We start from the raw sequence: 19150 nt of genomic DNA on the forward strand, positions 1-19150 counted from the left end.
AGAAATTTTTGAAAAAAAAAGTAGACATGGCAGCCGAACCCAACAACAATGGTGGAGATGCAAGGAAGGTGCTTGGTGACTTTACTGCACCAACTTCCAACTTCAATGGAAGAAGTGAATCACATGGGAGAATCCTATGGAAACACTTACAATCTTTCATGGAGGAATCATCCTAATTTCTCATGGAAGGATCAGTAGAAGCCTAATCAAAGCTTCAATAATAATAATGGTGGGAGAAATAGGTTTCGCAATAGCAAGCCTTCTCCATCATCTTCTGAACAACAGATAGAGAATTCTAAGCAGAGCCTCTCTGACTTAGCAACCATAGTATCTGATCTATCTAAGACCACTCTCAATTTTATGATTGAAACAAGGTCCTCCATCAGAAATTTGGAGGCACAAGTGGGTCAACTGAGTATAAGAGTGACTAAAACTCCTCCTAGTACTCTCCCAAGCAATACAGAAGAGAATCCAAAAAGAGAGTGCAAAGCCATCAATATACCCAACATGGTCGAACCTGGAGAGAGTCAAAAGGCAGTGATTTCCAGTGAGAAAGACCTCAATAGACGTCCACTGACCACTAAGGAGTTCCCTCCTGAGGAACCAAAGGAATCTGAGGCTCATACAGAGACCATATAGATTCCACTGAACTTACTGTTGCCATTCATGAGCTCTGATGAGTATTCTTCCTCTGAAGAAGATGAAGATATTGTTGAAGAGCCAGTTGCTCAGTATCTAGGAGCAATCATGAAGCTGAATGCCAAGTTATTTGGTAATGAGACTTGGGATGATGAACCTCCAGTGCTCATCAATGAACTGAATGCCTTGGTTTAACAAAAATTACCTCAGAAGAAATCGGATCCCGGAAAGTTCTTAATACCTTGTACCATAGGCACCATGACCTTTGAGAAGGCTCTGTGTGACCTGGGGTCAGGAATAAACCTCATGCCACTCTCTGTAATGGAGAAACTAGGGATCTTTGAGGTACAAACTACAAGAATCTCACTAGAGATGGAAGACAAGTCAATAAAATAGGCTTATGGACTTGTAGAGGATGTCTTAGTGAAGGTTAAAGGCCTGTACATCCCTGCTGACTTCATAATCCTAGACACTGGGAAGGATGAGGATGAATCCATCATCCTTGGAAGACCCTTCTTAGCCACAGCAAGAGCTATGATTGATATAGACAAAGGAGAGTTAGTCCTTCAATTGAATAAGGACTACCTTGTGTTTAAGGCTCAAGGATCTTCTTCTGTAACCATGGAGAGGAAGCATGAAACGCTTCTCTCAATACAAAGTCAAACAGAGCCCCCACACTCAACTTCTAAGTTTGGTGTTGGGAGACCATCATTAAGCTCTGAGTCTCTGTGAAGCCCTCTAAGAGCTCACTGTCAAGCTATTGACATTAAAGAAGCACTTATTGGGAGGCAACCCAATGTTATTTAATTATATTTATTTTACACATTTGTTCTCCATTGTTATTTTATGTTTTCTTTAGGTTGATGATCATGTGAAGTCATAAAAATAGTTGCAGAAATAAAGCAAAATAAAAAATAGCATAAAAAACAGCACACCCTAGAGGACATGCTTACTGGCGTTTAAACGCCAGTAAGGATAGCATTCTGGGCGTTTAACGCCAGAAATGGCAGCATTTTGGGCGTTAAACGCCAGAATGGGCAGCATTCTGGGCGTTTAATGCCAGAAATGGTAGCATTCTAGGCGTTCAAAAAATGCCCAGTAAAGAAGGAATCCTGGCGTTTAACGCCAGCTAGGGTATCTGGCTGGGCGTTAAACGCCCAAAATGGCAGTCAAGTGGGCGTTAAACGCCATAATAGATAGCATTCTGGGCGTTTAATGCCAGGATGACACAAAGGAGGCCGGAGAAACCTCTAGGAAGAGGAAAGGGAAGGCAGTTGCTTCCAACTCCGAGTCATGGGAGATGGAGAAATTCATCTCAAAAGCCCATCACTTGAAAGAGGAGCAACAAAGGCAAGGAAGAGATATTGAGGAGCTAACGCACTCCATGGGATCTTCAAGAAGAAGAACTAGCCACCATCACTAAGGTGGACCCGTTCTTTAATTTCCTTGTTCTTATTTTTCTGTTTTTCGAATTCTATGCTTTATGTTTTGTCTATGTTTGTGTCTTTATTACATGATCATTAGTGTTTAGTGTCTATGTCTTAAAGCTATGAATGTCCTATGAATCCTTCACCATTCTTAAATGAAAAATGTTTTCTGAAAAAGAACAAGAAATGCATGATTTCGAATTCTATCTTGAAATTAGTTTAATTATTTTGATGTGGTGGCAATACCTTTTGTTTTCTGAATGAATGCTTGAACAGTGCATATTTTTTATATTGTTGTTTATGAATGTTAAAATTGTTGGCTCTTAAAAGAATAATGAAAAAGGAAAAATGTTATTGATAATCTGAAAAATCATAAAATTGATTCTTGAAGCAAGAAAAAGCAGTGAAAACAAAGCTTACGAAAAAAATAAAAAAATAATAAAAAAGAAAAAAAATGGTGAAAAAAAAGAGAAGAAAAAGAAAGAAAAAGAAAAAGCAAGCAGAAAAAGTCATTAACCCTTTAAACCAAAAGGCAAGGGTAAAAAGGATTCAAGGCTTTGAGCATTAATGGATAGGAGGGCCCAAAGGAATAAAATCCTGGCCTAAGCGGCTAAACCAAGCTGTCCCTAACCATGTGCTTGTGGCGTGAAGGTGTCAAGTGAAAAGCTTGAGACTGAGCGGTTAAAGTCGTGGTCCAAAGCAAAAAGAGTATGCTTAAGAGCTCTGGGCCCCTCTAACTGGGGACTCTAGCAAAGCTAAGTCACAATCTGAAAAGATTCACCCAGTTATGTGTCTGTGGCATTTATGTATCTGGTAGTAATACTGGAAAACAAAATGCTGAGGGTCACGGCCAAGACTCACAAAGTAAATGTGTTCAAATCAACATACTGAACTAAGAGAATTAATAACACTATCTGAATTCTAAGTTCCTATGGATGCCAATCATTCTGAACTTCAAAGGATAAAGTGAGATGCCAAAACTGTTCAGAAGCAAAAAGGCTACTAGCCCCGCTCATCTAATTGGAACTAAGTTTATTGATAAGTTTGGAATTTATTGTATATTCTCTTCTTTTTATCCTATTTTGTTTTTAGTTGCTTGGGGACAAGCAACAATTTAAGTTTGGTGTTGTGATGAGCGGATAATTTATACCCTTTTTGGCATTATTTTTACATAGTTTTTAGCATGTTTTAGTTACTTTTTATTATATTTTTATTAGATTTGATTCAAAAATTACATTTCTAGAATTTACTATGAGTTTGTGTATTTTTCTGTGATTTCAGGTATTTTCTGGCTGAAATTGAGGGACCTAAGCAAAAATCTGATTCAGATGCTGAAAAAGGACTGCAGATGCTGTCGGATTCTGACCCTTCTGCACTCGAAGTGGATTTTCTGGAGTTATAGAAACCCAATTGGCACGCTCTTACTTGCGTTGGAAAGTAGACATCCTGGGCTTTCCAGAAATATATAATAGTCCATACTTTACCCGAGATTTGATGGCCCAAACTGGTGTCCAAAGCTAGCCTAAAACTTCCTGGCATAAAACGCCCAAACTGACACCAGAATTGGAGTTAAACGCCCAAATTGGCACCCAAGCTGGCATTTAACTCCAGGAACAGCCTATGCACGTGTAAAGCTCAATGCTCAGCCCAAGCACACACCAAGTGGGTGGTGCACGAAATTGTGATCATCAATGGTGTCAACAACTTGGTATGCACAATTGTAATCTCAACTCTTTATCACAACTTCGCACAACTAACCAGCAAGTGCACTAGGTCGTCCAAGTAATAAACCTTACGTGAGTAAAGGTCGATCCCACGGAGATTGTCGGCCTGAAGCAAGCTATGGTCACCTTGTAAATCTCAGTCAGGCGGATTCAAATGGGTATGGTGAATTGATAATAAAAACATAAATAAAATATAAACTGGGATAGAGATACTTATGTAATTCATTGGTGAGAATTTCAGATAAGCGTATAGAGATGCTTTCGTTCCTCCTGAACCTCTGCTTTCCTGCCGTCTTCATCCAATCATTCCTACTCCTTTCCATGGCAAGCTTTATGTAGGGCATCACCGTTGTCAATGACTACATCCCATCCTCTCTGTGAAAATGGTCCAATGCACTGTCACTGCATGGCTAATCATCTGTCGGTTCTCGATCATACTGGAATAGGATTTACTATCCTTTTGCGTCTGTCACTACGCCCAGCACTCGCGAGTTTGAAGCTCGTCACAGCCATCCCTTCCCAGATCCTACTCGAAATACCACAGACAAGGTTTAGACTTTCCGGATCTCAAGAATGGCCATCCATGGGTTCTAACTTATACCATGAAGACTCTAATATCTCGAACTCGATCCTCTGTATTAGATATCTAAGAGATACTCATTCTAGCTTGTTTGCATGTAGAACGGAAGTGTTTGTCAAGCACGCGTTCATAAATGAGAATGATGATGAGCGTCACATAATCATCACATTCATCATGTTCTTGGGTGCGAATGGATATCTTAGAGAAGGAATAAGCTTGAATTGAATAGAAAAATAATAGTACTTTGCATTAATTCATGAGGAACAGCAGAGCTCCACACCTTAATCTATGGTGTGTAGAAACTCTACCGTTGAAAATACATAAGTGATGAAGTCTAGGCATGGCCGAATGGCCAGCCCCCAAAACGTGATCAAAGGATCAAAAGACAATCCAAAGATGTAAATACAATAGTAAAAAGTCCTATTTATGCTAAACTAGTTACTAGGGTTTACAGAAATGAGTAAATAATGCAGAAATCCACTTCCGGGGCCCACTTGGTGTGTGCTTGGGCTGAGCATTGAGCTTTACACGTGTAGAGGCTTCTCTTGGAGTTGAACACCAGTTTGTAACCAGTTTCTAGCATTTAACTCCACTTTGCAACCTGTTTCTGGCGTTTGACTCCAGAATGCAGCATGGAACTGGCGTTTAATGCCAGTTTGCATCATCTAAACTCGGACAAAGTATGAACTATTATATATTGTTGGAAAGCCCTGGATGTCTACTTTCCAACGCAATTGAAAGCGCGCCATTTGGAGTTCTGTAGCTCCAGAAAATCCACTTTGAGTGCAGGGAGGTCAGAATCCAATAACATCTGCAGTCCTTCTTCAACCTCTGAATCTGATTTTTGCTCAGGTCCCTCAATTTCAGCCAGAAAATACCTGAAGTCACAGAAAACACGCAAACTCATAGTAAAGTCCAGAAACGTGAATTTTCATTAAAAACTAATAAAAATATACTAAAAACTAACTAAATCATACTAAAAACTATGTAAAAATAATGCCAAAAAGCGTATAAATTATCCGCTCATCAGTGGGCCCCGAAAGTGGATTTCTGCACTATCTGCACTTAGTTACTCATTTTCTGTAAACCTGGGTTACTAGTTTAGTATAAAAACTACTTTTAGAGATTTATTTTATATCTTTTGATCACTTTTGATCTTTTGACCATTGTTCACGTTTTGAGAGGCTGGCCTCACGGCCATGCGTAGACTATTTTCACTTATGTATTTTCTACGGTAAAGTTTCTACACCCCATAGATTAAGGTGTGGAGCTCTGCTATTCTTCATGAATTAATGCAAGTATTGTTGTTTTTCTTTCAATTCACGCCTACTTCTTGTCCAAGATATACACTCGTTCTTAATTCAGTTAAGTCAGAATGAAGGGGTGACCCGTGACAATCACCCAATCTTCGTTACTCACTTAGCTTAGATCCGCGTGCCTGACAACCACAAGCGGTCTACATGATGTTCAACGTAGTCATTGGACGACAGCCGGAGTATATTCTCTTGGGTATCTAATACACGGACCAAGTCTGTGAGATTAGTATCTTCGTGGTATAGGCTAGAATAATTGGCAGTATTCTTGGGATCCGGAAAGTCTAAACCTTGTCTGTGGTATTCCGAGTAGGACCTGGGAAGGAATGACTGTGATGAACTTCAAACCTGCGAATGTTGGGTGCAGTGACAGTGTGCAAAAGGATCAATGGATTCTATTCCGACGCTAGCGGGAACCAACAGATGATTAACCATGCGGTAGCTGTACCTGGTATTTTTCATCTGAGACGAGAAATCCGATAGTTGATTAGCCGTGTAGAAATCTTAGAGGACCATTTTCACTGAGAGGATCCTACAGCTCGCCATGGAAGGGAGCATGCATGGTTGGAAGAAGGCAATAGGAAAACAGCGGTTCATAAGCAACAAAGCATCTCCAGAAGCTTATCTGAAATTCCCACCAATGAATTACATAAGTACCTTTATTTTATTTTATGTTTTATTTATATTTTAATTATCAAAACCTCATAACCATTTGAATCCGCCTGACTGAGATTTACAAGGATGACTATAGCTTACTTCAAGCTGACAATCTCCGTGGGATCAAACCTGACTCACGTAAGGTTTATTACTTGAACGATCCAGTGCACTTACTAGTTAGTTGTGCGGAGATGTGAAAAGTGTGAATCACGATTTCCCACACCACGCACTCTGCCAAAATCTCTTCCTGTGCGTACGCACAAGAGGTTGTTCGCACGCACACTAGGCGATGCTTGAATGGATGCGCGACGCGCACGCTGCGGCTCACGCGCACGCTGCGGCTCACGCGCACACGTGGCTCTGCTCTGATGGTTGTGTGTATGCACGCAGGTCTGTGCGTACACACACATCGCTGTGCTCTTCTCCTTTGATTCTTCATGCTTCCTCCACTTTGCATGCTCCTCTTCCATTCTTTCCAAGCCATTTCTACCTTATACATCTGAAATCACTCATAAATAACATCAAGGCATCGAATAGAAGGCAAATGGGATAAAATTAATCAAATTAGGAACAAAAGAGTATGTTTTCATAATCAAGCACAAATTAGGAGGAAAGTTCAAAAGCATACTATTTAAGGGAATAAGTGCAAGTTTATATGATGAAATCCATTCAATTTCAACCAAAAATCATCATCAAATATGGATTCATCAATTTCCTCACACTTAAACACTATCATGTCCTCATGCTAAACATAATCAAAGGAGATAGATAAAAGGAAAAATAATTTATTCTATGTACTACCTAAATGCATGCAACTATCCTAAAGGTTACTACTAATATGTACTATGCAAGGAGTTGGTAAAACAAACCATGAAATTTCAATCCATCAAAAGAAAGCTTTAGGGCCAATGCAAAGAGTTTATGCACTAAAATCAATGTCCAAAGAGTTGAATTGAAATTTTCAAAACTAACCAACAACCAACTTGCAAGAAGATATAACATGAGATGCAAGAACATAGAATTGAGCAATCGAACCCCTCACTGGATGTGTATTCACTCAATTCGCTCAGTGTTTAGGGCTTAATCACTCAATTTTCCTTTAATCATGTTTTTTAAAGATTTGCAAGTCATCTAACAATCAACTAGTATTTGATACATGAAAAACAGATATCATGAGGTCTTTGGAGGGTTGTAATGGGGCTAGGATTTAGGTAGGATATATATGGTTAAGTGGACTTAAAGAATTAGTTCTTTGATTAGCTTAAGTGTCCACCTAATCCTATATTGCCTATATACTCATAACAATACAACCTATCTACCCACTTTTCTCCTATCTCACCCTACTCATGCACTTTCTTTTCGAAACATGAACATATGCATCCTTTATTTCAACTTTTTATTTCACATTCTATTATGCACAGGTTTTTTTTGTTTTTGTTAGCACAAGAGATGCATATGACTTAAAACAATGAATGCTTGAGCATTACCCAATTGCCAATTTTTTCACAATGAGTTCCATGCCTCTATCACCAATTCTTCCCAACAATCCCCCCTCCCTCACACTTAGAATATACACACTAATCCACCCAAGCTAATCAAAGAGTAATTCAGGGACATCAATGGTTTTTCACTTAAGGGATAATAATGTGCTAAAATCATAACAAAAGGGGATTTACAGGCTCAACAGAAGTTCACAAAGGTGAATACAAGGTTGGCCATATAGGTTGGTGAGTTCAACATCAAAGATGGCCTCAATCATGCTAAATGCATCCAAACAACAAATACAGGACATAAAGAATCATGCAAATCAATGATCACAATAAAAAAGGAGTATAATCACACAAGAACAAACATTATGGTTAAAAAATGCAACCATCTATTAGAGCTCAAATCTCACAAGGTATGTTGTTCTAGCTCTTTTCTATGTTGTACAAATAGAATACTTCAAGCAAGTTGAAAAATACAAGATTTAATGGTACGCCCTAAGAAAGATTTCATAGAAATTTCTTGGTGTTTCACCAAATTTATTCACTCTATCATGCACATGCAAACATTAACTACCATATAACTATGAACAATAAAGAGATATATACAAACAAACCAACCAAAATACCATAGAGATAAAGCTACTAAAAATGAAGAAAAAGAACTAAAAAAGTATTGCAAAGTGTTTTGAGAAAGGAATTTTACCCCTACGAAGTCGTCGATCTTCCTCCACACTTAGTTCGTGCACGGTCTTCCGTGCATGCTTACGATCCAGGAGAAAAATAACTTCAGGGGTCCACCTTCAGCCGGTGGTCTCAGAAATTAGTTGGTCATCTTCATCCTCCTCCTCCCCAACTAATTCATATGAAGCTTTGGGAGTTGGGCTGGGGTCTTTTCCTTGTAGCTTTTCTGCTATCCACTCGAAACATTTGTGCTCAAGATGCTCCATGTGGTGGATATCGTGCAAGATGCCTTGGAATAATTCCGGAAGAGGCCGGAGAAACGGTAAAGGAGTTGATGAAGTTGGTAGACTTGATGGTGGTGCTATGGGTTCCTTCCTCTTGGAGGGTGTTTTCTTTGATGATCCATCCAATTCTCCCCTCGGAATGAACTTGTTGCCATTTGGACTCTCGAACATGACGTCCGTCGGTTGCCTCTCTACCCCCGCTGCTATTGCTAAATGTATCACCATCGATGGAAAAGGAATGTTGATCTTTTTCTTTTCAATGAGTTTTCAAATCGATTTGCGTATCAAAGGCACAACGGCTATATTCTTTCCTTCTATAATAGCTCAAAGTAGCAAAGCAGTTCTAAATCTGACATGGGTAGCATGGGTGCTCGGGATGATGTAGTCTGCCACAATCTGATGCCATATACACGTCTCGGCATTCAAATCGGAGTAAGCAATACTAGTGGAAACAGATTTCCTCCTTTTGCTAAACTCCCAAGATGCACCAGGACGGCCAATTCTCTTAAGAATAGGAGCCAAAGACATCCTCCCCTTGAACACATCCACTTTAATCTTTGAATAATCATCTTTCTCAGGCGGAATGTGGCGGATGTTCAGAGTTAGCTAGTTACTTGACTTTCCTCTATTAGGTAAGGGATAACTAAGTAGAACAACAACCTCTTACTATTACACTTGGAAAAATCCAACAAGGATAGAAATTCCAATTAATCTTCTCCCAGTCAAGGCTTTTTATTTTAATTACATAAATTCTCTTGTTAATTTCCATTGTTTTAATTTATAATTATTTTATTTTTCCGTTCTCCAACTCTAAATTTCTCAGAAAATTCTTGACCAATAAATTGCACTCTTTTGTCAACTCGTTGGGAGACGACCTGGAAATTCTATTCCCAGTATTTTATTCTAAAATTGTGACAACTCTTTCTAAATTGATAAGCGGAATTTTCATCGGTTAAGAACTGTACTTGCAACGCTGTTCTTATTATAAATTCTTAATCGGCAATTTTCCGCCCGTCAATCTTTGGCGCCGTTGCCGGGGAGTTGCAACAGTGTGCTAAATTATTGGTTGGTGTAAATATTTTTAAATTTCCATATTTGAATATTTTATTTTATTTTATTACCATGAGCTGTATATTTCTTTCATTGAATGACGCGTTCACTACCTGATCCGAGCTTAGCCGCATTTAATCCTGAAATCGAAAGAACTATTTCACGTATTAGGCAAGCTCGACGTCGGTTAGCCTCTGAGGGTTGTGAAGTGGTTACTACCAATTCACCAATCTCATCTGAGGGCGAATCTGAAGCGCCATTTAAGGAAGAAACAAGCTCCTCTTCTACTGATTCTGTTGATTTACGCGCAGGTAATATGGCGGAGCCCAGAAGGATTACTCTACAGGAAGCAGGAGCTCCGGATTTTACACTGTAACCGTATCAAGCGCATCACCCAAATCTGGCTGCAAATTTTAAACTGAAGACTCCACTAATCAATCTACTGCCTAAGTTTCATGGCCTACCTGCTCAAGAGCCTATCAAGCACCTCAGAGATTTTCAGACAGCCTGCTCAACTACTAGGCGTCATGGTGCAGATGATTTGGCTATATGCCTTCCCGTTTTCTCTTGAGGGAAAGGCAAGGGAGTGGTTCTACACTCAACCTGAAGAAGTTGTTACTAATTGGGATCTGCTCAGAAGGGAATTCCTGGACAAATACTTTCCAGCTGAAGTTACAGATAGACTGAGAAAAGAAATTTCTTATATTATCCAAGGCGAGTCAGAGACTCTCTACGAGTATTGGGAACGTTTCAGGAATCTCCTAGACTCATGTCCCCACCACAAGATTGACCAGTTGGTGTTGATTAGTTATTTTACACAAGGCATGAAGCCTCAAGACAAGACTATATTAGATGCTGCGAGTAATGGCTCTCTGACTAAGTACAAGACAACAGAAGCGTGGCAACTGATTGCCGATCTAGCTGAGTCTACCCGCAATGCCAGGCACAGGAACAACCATCCCAAGGCTATTGCGGAGGTTTCTTCTAGAAGTGAGACTGCTGCTCTCACACAAACTCTGGGAGAGATGACCAACATACTGAAGCAGCTACAGTTGAATCAACAACAACCTCAGCCTCCTCCACAACAACAGTGTCAACAGTTAGTTCCTCAAAAAGTGTGTGGAATATGTGCCTGCTATTCCCACTACACTGATGAATGTCCACAACTCCAATAACAAGAAGACAACACCTTGGCAGCTACTAGCAACTACTATAACTGCCCGAATCAAGGGAATTATCAACAAGGCAGTAATTATAACCAAGGTGGAAACTACAATCAAGGTTGACAAGACAACTCAAACCAGGGATGGAGAGATAATTCCAACAAGGCTCGAGAGACAATTCCAACCAAGGATGGAGGGACAGCTACAATCAAGGAGGCAGAGACAATGGTAGAAATTAGAGGTGGAACAACAATAACGATCAGCAGAACCGGTATCAACAGAACCCCCATACCAACAGCAGATCCAAGGCCAGACTTACCGAGCACCTCACCAAAGGCAATCCCAAGTGCTTGATGCACCACTATTTCGTTGTACATTTTGTGCTTAATTGAGTGGATTTTATCCATTATTCTCACACTTATTCATATAATTCGCATGTTTTACATTTTCCTTCCTAGTTCTGTGCTTTGATTGAAAACATGCTTCTTTGGCCTTAAAATTGCTAATTATTAATCCTCTCTTATCACCATTCGATGCCGTGATATGTTTGTTAAGTGTTCTCAAGGTTTATAGGGCAGGAATGGCTTAGAGGATGGAAAGGAAGCATGCAAAAGTGGAAGGAATACAAGAAATTGAAGGAATTGCTAAGCTGTCAAGCCTGACCTCTTCATACTAAATCGATCATAACTTGAGCTACAGAGGTCCGAATGAGGTGGTTCTAATTGCGTTGGAAAGCTAACATCTGTGGCTTCAAAATAATATTCAATTTGTCATAGTTGCCATGCATTTAGGCGACACGCACGTGTGCATCACGCGTACGCGTGACCTTGCAAAAGTTTAACGACGCATACACGTGGACGACGCATACGCGTGACAGAGCCACGTGCTGGATGTATCAGAAATTGCTGGGGGATTTCTGGGCTGTTTTTGGCCCAGTTTCAAGCCCGAAAAGCACATATTAGAGGCTGCAGAGTGGGGGAATCACATTCATTGATTCATACAACTTTCACTCACATAATTTTAGGTTTTAGATGTAGTTTTCTAGAGAGAGAGGGTCTCTCCTCTCTCTAGGTTTTAGGATTCTTAGTTTTATTCCTTTTTAATTTCTGAATTCTATCTTATTTCAATTTAGTTTCTCTTCTACTTTTAATTATTCTAGCTTTCTAGTTTATTTATTTCCCTTGTTGATTACTTTATGTTGCTATTTTTAATTTATGAACCCTTCATGTTAGATTTAATTTCATATTTATTGCTTCTTTCTTTATTTGTCATCATTGATGCTTGCAATTGGTTGTTTAGGTTTTATTATCTCTTATTAATTTCTATGTTTTTATGTTATGCCTTCCAAGTGTTTGACAAAATGTTTGGTTGGGTTTTAGTATAGATTTCTCTCCTTTTGGCTTTGGTTGAGTAATTGGAGACTCTTGAGTTATCAAACTCCCTTGTTGATTAATAATTGAAATTTGCTAGTTGATTTGGATCCCTCTAAAGCTAGTCTTTCCTTAGGAGTTGACTAAGACTTGAGGAATCAAATTGATTTATCCACTTGACTTTCCTTCATAGTTAAAGGTTAACTAAGTGGGAGCAACGAACAATTCTCATCACAATTGATAAGGATAACTAGGATAGGTCTTCTAATTTTCATACCTTGCCAAGAGTTTTCTTAGTTATTAATTTGATTTCTTGCCATTTTATTTCCTTGTTCCTTATTTCAAAAACCCAAAAAGATACTTTTCCATGACCAATAATAAACTACACTTCCCTGTAATTCCTTGAGAGATGACCCGAGATTTGAATACTTCGGTTATTATTTTTATTGGGATTTGTTACTTGTGACAAACAATTTTTTGTATGAAAGTATTATTGTTGGTTTAGAAACTATACTTGCAATGAGATTTCATTTCTGAAATTCTAAACCGTCAAAATCCGTTCGTCAATGCCTTAGAACAACCAACAGCAAGCCCCTCAAATTACTTACCCCTTCCTCTTCCAATGATGAGATGCTTCGCTCTATTGTGCAAGGACAAAAAGACATTCAGAATACACTTAATTCTACCATAAACGGTCTTAACTCCACTCTACAAGCACTCATATCTCGCTTGGAACCACCCTCTACTCCCAACAATCAACCTTCAAGCTCCAGTACACTACCTTTTCAACCTCTACCCAACCCCAAAGGTGGAATCAATACCATTACTTTGAGGTCTGGAACCACACTGCAAGAGAGGAGTCAAGAGGAGCCGAGCTCAAAAGAAGACATTCATGTTGAAGACATTGTTGAGGTAGAGGATGCTGAAGAAGAGGATGAAGTACAAGACATGGTTGAAGAAGAAGCAGCTCAACCAAGGAATGGAGTACCAAAGGAAGATGAGGTTACAAGAGAAGCCATTCCCATTCCTTTTCCTCACCTTGCTAGGAAACCCAGGAAGCAGATGGAGCTGGACCCCAAGATGGTGGAGATCTTCAAAAAGGTTGAGGTAACTATTCCCCTTTTTAATACCATTCGCCAGGTACCTAAGTATGCTAAGTTTCTAAAAGATTTATACATGAATAAAGATAAAATACATGACTTAAAAACTATTCCCCTAGTTAGCTCTATCTCTGCTTTAATAGGTACTGTACCGGAAAAATGTAGTGATCCGGGTCCGTGCATGGCTATTATTACTATTGAGGGTGTACAATTTTTTCACTGCATGTGTGATTTAGCTGCATGCGTGAGTATTATGCCATTATCTGTATATGATGCTTTGAGGCTCCCTCCCTTAAAAACGTCGACAGCACATTTTGTTTTGGCAGATAAAAGCATAATCTCGGTGGTTGGAGTTGCTGAGGACGTGTGATGAGCGGATAATTTATACGCTTTTTGACATTGTTTTTAGTATGTTTTTAGTAAGATCTAGTTACTTTTAGGGATGTTTTTAATAGGTTTTGTGTTAAATTCACATTTCTGGACTTTACTATGAGTTTGTGTGTTTTTCTGTAATTTCAGGTATTTTCTGGCTGAAATTGAGGGACTTGAGCAGAAATCAGATTCAGAGGTTGAAAAAGGACTGCTGATGCTGTTGGATTCTGACCTCCCTGCACTCAAAGTGGATTTTCTGGAGCTACAAAACTTGAAATGGCGCGCTTCCAATTGCGTTGGAAAGTAGACATCCAGGGCTTTCCAGAAATATATAATAGTCCATACTTTGGCCAAGAATTGACGACGTAAACTGGCGTTCAACGCCAGCTTTCTACCCAAATCTGGCGTACAGCGCTAGAAAAGGATCCAAAACCAGAGTTGAACGCCCAAACTGGCACAAAAACTGGCGTTCAACTCCACAAATGGCCTCTGCACGTGAAACACTTAAGCTCAGCCCAAACACACACCAAGTGGGCCCCGGAAGTGGATTTATACATCAAATACTTACTCATGTAAACCCTAGTAGCTAGTTTATTATAAATAGGACCTCTTACTATTGTATTAGGCATCTTTGGATTACCTTATGATCCTTTGATCACATTTTAGGGGGCTGGCCATCTCGGCCATGCCTGGACCTTCACTTATGTATTTTTAACGGTAGAGTTTCTACACTCCATAGATTAAGGTGTGGAGCTCTGCTGTTCCTCAAAGATTAATGCAAAGTACTACTGTTTTCTATTCAATCCTTCTTATTTCTCTTCTAAGATATCCATTCGCACCCAAGAACGTGATGAAGGTGATGATTATGTGTGACGCTCATCATCCTTCTCCCTTATGAACACGTGCCTGACAAACACTTCCGTTCTACATGAAATAAGCTAGAATGAATATCTCTTAGATCTCTTAACCAGAATCTTCGTGGCGTAAGCTAGAATGATGGCGGCATTCAAGAGAATCCGGAAGGTCTAAACCTTGTCTGTGGTATTCCAAGTAGGATTCAATGATTGAATGACTGTGACGAGCTCCGAACTCGCGATTGCAGGGCATTAGTGACAGATGCAAAAGGATAGTAAATCCTATTCCGGCATGATCGAGAACCGACAGATGAATAGCCACGCCGTGACAGGGTGCGTGAGCATATTATTCACTGAGAGGATAAGATGAAGCCATTGACAAGGGTGATGCCTCCAGACGATTAGCCGTGCCGTGACAGGGCATTGGATCATTTTCCCGTGAGATGACCGAAAGTAGCCATTGACAGTGGTGATGTATCACATAAAGCCAGCCATGGAAAGGAGTAAGACTGATTGGATGAAGATAGCAGGAAAGCAGAGGTTCAGAGGAACGAAAAGCATCTCCATTCGCTTATCTGAAATTCCTACCAATGATTTACATAAGTATCTCTATCTCTACTTTTTATTAATTAATATTCGAAAACACCATTATCACTTTATATTTGCCTGACTGAGATTTACAAGGTGACCATAGCTTGCTTCATACCAACAATCTCCGTGGGATTCGACCCTTACTCACGTAAGGTATTACTTGGACGACCCAGTGCACTTGCTGGTTAGTTGTATCGAAGTTGTGACAGACAATAAAACTAGATCAGAGCACCAGGCCTTTGAAGCCATGGATATGCATCACAATTTCGTGCACCAAGTTTTTGGCGCCGTTGCCGGGGATTGTTCGAGTTTGGACAACTGACGGTTCATCTTGTTGCTCAGATTAGGTAATTTTCTTTTTGTTTTCTTTTCAAAAATTTTTCAAAAATATTTCAAAATTTTCTCACTTGTTTTCGAAAAAAAAATGTTTTCAAAAATATTATTTTTCTTCAGAATTTTTAAGAATGAATTCTAGTGTTTCATGAAGCATGTTGAAGCCTATCTGGCTGTAAAGCCATACCCAAACTACTTTGGGATTGGCATTCAACTAATCACTCCAGTCCATGTAATTATATGCTAAAGCTTGGCTGGCTATTAAGCCATGCCTGACCATTTGATTGGAGCTTTAAGACTAACATGGCAAGATTCCTGGAATTCATATTAAAAATTTTGAAATCCTTATTTTTATTTTTCACAATAATTTTCGAAAAAAAAAATAATAAATAAAAATACAAAAAAATTAGAAAATCATAAAAATCAAAAATATTTTTGTGTTTCTTGTTTGAGTCTTGAGTCATGTTATAAGTTTGGTGTCAATTGCATATGCATCTTGCATTTTTTCGAAAATATCATGCATTAATAGTGTTCTTCATGATCTTCAAGTTGTTCTTGGTAAGTCTTCTTGTTTGATCTTGATGATTTTTTGTTTTCTGTCTTTTATTATTTTTCATATGCATTCTTGAATTCTTAGTGTCTAAGCATTAAAGAATTCTAAGTTTGGTGTCTTGCATGTTTTCTTTGCATTAAAATTTTTCAAAATTATGTTCTTGATGTTCATCTTGACATTCATAGCATTCTTGCATGCATCACATGTTTAGATCTAAAAATTTCATGCATTGCATAATTTTCATGTTTTTCATAAAAATTTTAAAAATAAAAAAATATCTTTCTTTTTTTTCTCTCATCAAATTCGAAAATTTGGATTGACTTTTTCAAAAAATTTTAAAATCAAGTTGTTTCTTATGAGTCAAATCAAATTTGCAATTTGAAAATCTTATCTTTTTCAAAATATTTTTCAAAATTCAAAATCTTTTTCAAAATTCATGATTATTTTCGAAAATTCCAAAAAAATAATTTTCAAAAACCTTTTTCTTATTTTATATCATAATTTTCGAAAATAACATAATCAATTAAAGTTTTGATTCAAAAATTTGAAGTTTGTTACTTGCTTGTTAAGAAAGATTCAAACTTTAAGTTCTAGAATCATATCTTGTGATTTCTTATGAATCAAGTCATTAATTGTGATTTTAAAAATCAAATCTTTTTCAAAACTAATTTCAATCATATCTTTTCAAAAATATCTTCTTATCTTATCTTTTTCAAAAATATCTTTTCTAACTTCCTAACTTCTTATCTTTTCAAAATTTGTTTCAACTAACTAACTAACTTTTTGTTTGTTTCTTAACTTTTTCAAAACTACCTAACTAACTCTCTCTCTCTAATTTTCGAAAATATCTTTCCTCTTTTTCAAAAATTTCTTTTTAATTAACTAATTATTTTTATTTTTAATTTTAAAAAAAAATTTTCGAAAAAATACTAACAATTTTCAAAAACCATTTTCGAAAATCACTAACTCTTTTTCAAAATAATTTTCGAAAATTATCCCTCCCCCATCTTATTCTATTTATTCATTCATATCCTAACATCTCATCTCACATCTCTGCCATCCTCACAGTTGTGTTTCTTCCATTATATTACATTCTTTGTCTCCCCCTCTTCTTCTACTCACACAGGGATCCCTATATTGTGGTATAAAGGATCTCTATTATTATTATTATTTTTCTGTGCCCTCTTCTTTGTCATATGAGCAGGAGCAAGGATAAGAACATTCTTGTGGAAGCAGATCCAGAACCTGAAAGGACTCTGAAGAGAAAATTAAGAGAAGTTAAAATACAACAATCCAGAGATAACCTTTCAGAAATTTTCGAACAGAAGAAGGAGATGGCAACCGAAAATAATAATAATGTAAGGAAGATGCTTGGTGACTTTACTGCACCTAATTCCAATTTACATGGAAGAAGCATCTCCATTCCTGCCATTGGAGCAAACAATTTTGAGCTGAAACCTCAATTAGTTTCTCTGATGCAGCAGAACTGCAAGTTTCATGGACTTCCATCTGAAGATCCTTTTCAGTTCTTAACTGAATTCTTGCAGATATGTGATACTGTTAAGACTAATGGAGTAGATCCTGAAGTCTACAGGCTCATGCTTTTCCCTTTTGCTGTAAGAGACAGAGCTAGATTATGGTTGGATTCTCAACCCAAAGACAGCCTGAACTCTTGGGATAAGCTGGTCACGGATTTCTTAGCCAAGTACTTTCCTCCTCAAAAGCTGAGCAAGCTTAGAGCTGATGTTCAAACCTTCAGACAGAAAGAAGGTGAATCCCTCTATGAAGCTTGGGAAAGATACAAACAGTTGACCAAAAAGTGTCCTTCTGACATGCTTTCAGAATGGACCATCCTGGATATATTCTATGATGGTTTATCTGAGCTATCAAAGATGTCACTGGACACTTCTGCAGGTGGATCCATTCACCTAAAGAAAACGCCTGCAGAAGCTCAAGAACTCATTGACATGGTTGCTAATAACCAGTTCATGTACACTTCTGAAAGGAATCCTGTGAGTAATGGGACGCCTATGAAGAAGGGAGTTCTTGAGGTTGATACTCTGAATGCCATATTGGCTCAGAATAAAATATTGACTCAGCAAGTCAATATGATCTCTCAGAGTCTGCATGGGATGCAAGCTGCATCCAACAGTACTCAAGAGGCATCTTCTGAAGAAGAAGCTTATGATCCTGAGAACCCTGCAATAGCAGAGGTAAATTACTTAGGTGAACCTTATGGAAACACCTATAACTCATCATGGAGAAATCATCCAAATTTTTCTTGGAAGGATCAAAAGCCTCAACAAGGCTTTAACAATGGTGGAAGAAACAGGTTTAGCAACAGCAAGCCTTTTCCATCATCAACTCAGCAACAGACAGAGAACTTTGAACAAAATGCTTCTGATTTAGCAAATCTAGTCTCTGATCTATCCAAGGCCACTGTGAGTTTCATGAATAAAACAAGATCTTCCATTAGAAATTTGGAAGCACAAGTGGGCCAGCTGAGTAAAAGGATCACTGAAATCCCTCCCAGTACTCTCCCAAGCAATACAGAAGAGAATCCAAAAGGAGAGTGCAAGGCCATTGACATAAGCGCCATGGCCGAACCTGTGAGGAGAGGAGAGGACGTGAATCCCAAGGAGGAAGACCTCCTGGGACGTCCAGTGATCAATAAGGAGCTTCCCTCTGAGGAACCAAAGGACTCTGAGGCTCATCTAGAGACCATAGAGATTCCATTGAATCTCCTTATGCCCTTCATGAGCTCTAATGAGTATTCCACTTCTGAAGAGAATGAGGATGTTACTGAAGAGCAAACTGCCAAGTTTCTTGGTGCAATCATAAAGCTAAATGCCAAATTATTTGGCATTGATACTTGGGAAGTTGAACCTCCCTTGTTCATCAATGAACTAAGTGATCTGAATCAACTGACATTGCCTCAGAAGAGACAGGATCTTGGAAAGTTCATAATACCC

The 19150-nt window shown here is 38.5% G+C and overlaps 1 non-coding gene across 1 annotated transcript; it reads right to left on the reverse strand.

Annotated features, from left to right (window-relative positions):
- Positions 1-17908: 17908 nt before the first annotated feature.
- On the reverse strand, positions 17909-18016 carry LOC148562197 (small nucleolar RNA R71). The gene has a single exon (XR_015887386.1). It is a non-coding gene; the product is annotated as a small nucleolar RNA R71 (small nucleolar RNA).
- Between the last annotated feature and the right edge of the window lie 1134 nt (positions 18017-19150).

Source organism: Arachis ipaensis, chromosome B6 (assembly GCF_059453495.1).
Source record: "Arachis ipaensis isolate K30076 ecotype BB chromosome B6, ASM5945349v1, whole genome shotgun sequence".
Taxonomy (NCBI): domain Eukaryota; kingdom Viridiplantae; phylum Streptophyta; class Magnoliopsida; order Fabales; family Fabaceae; genus Arachis; species Arachis ipaensis.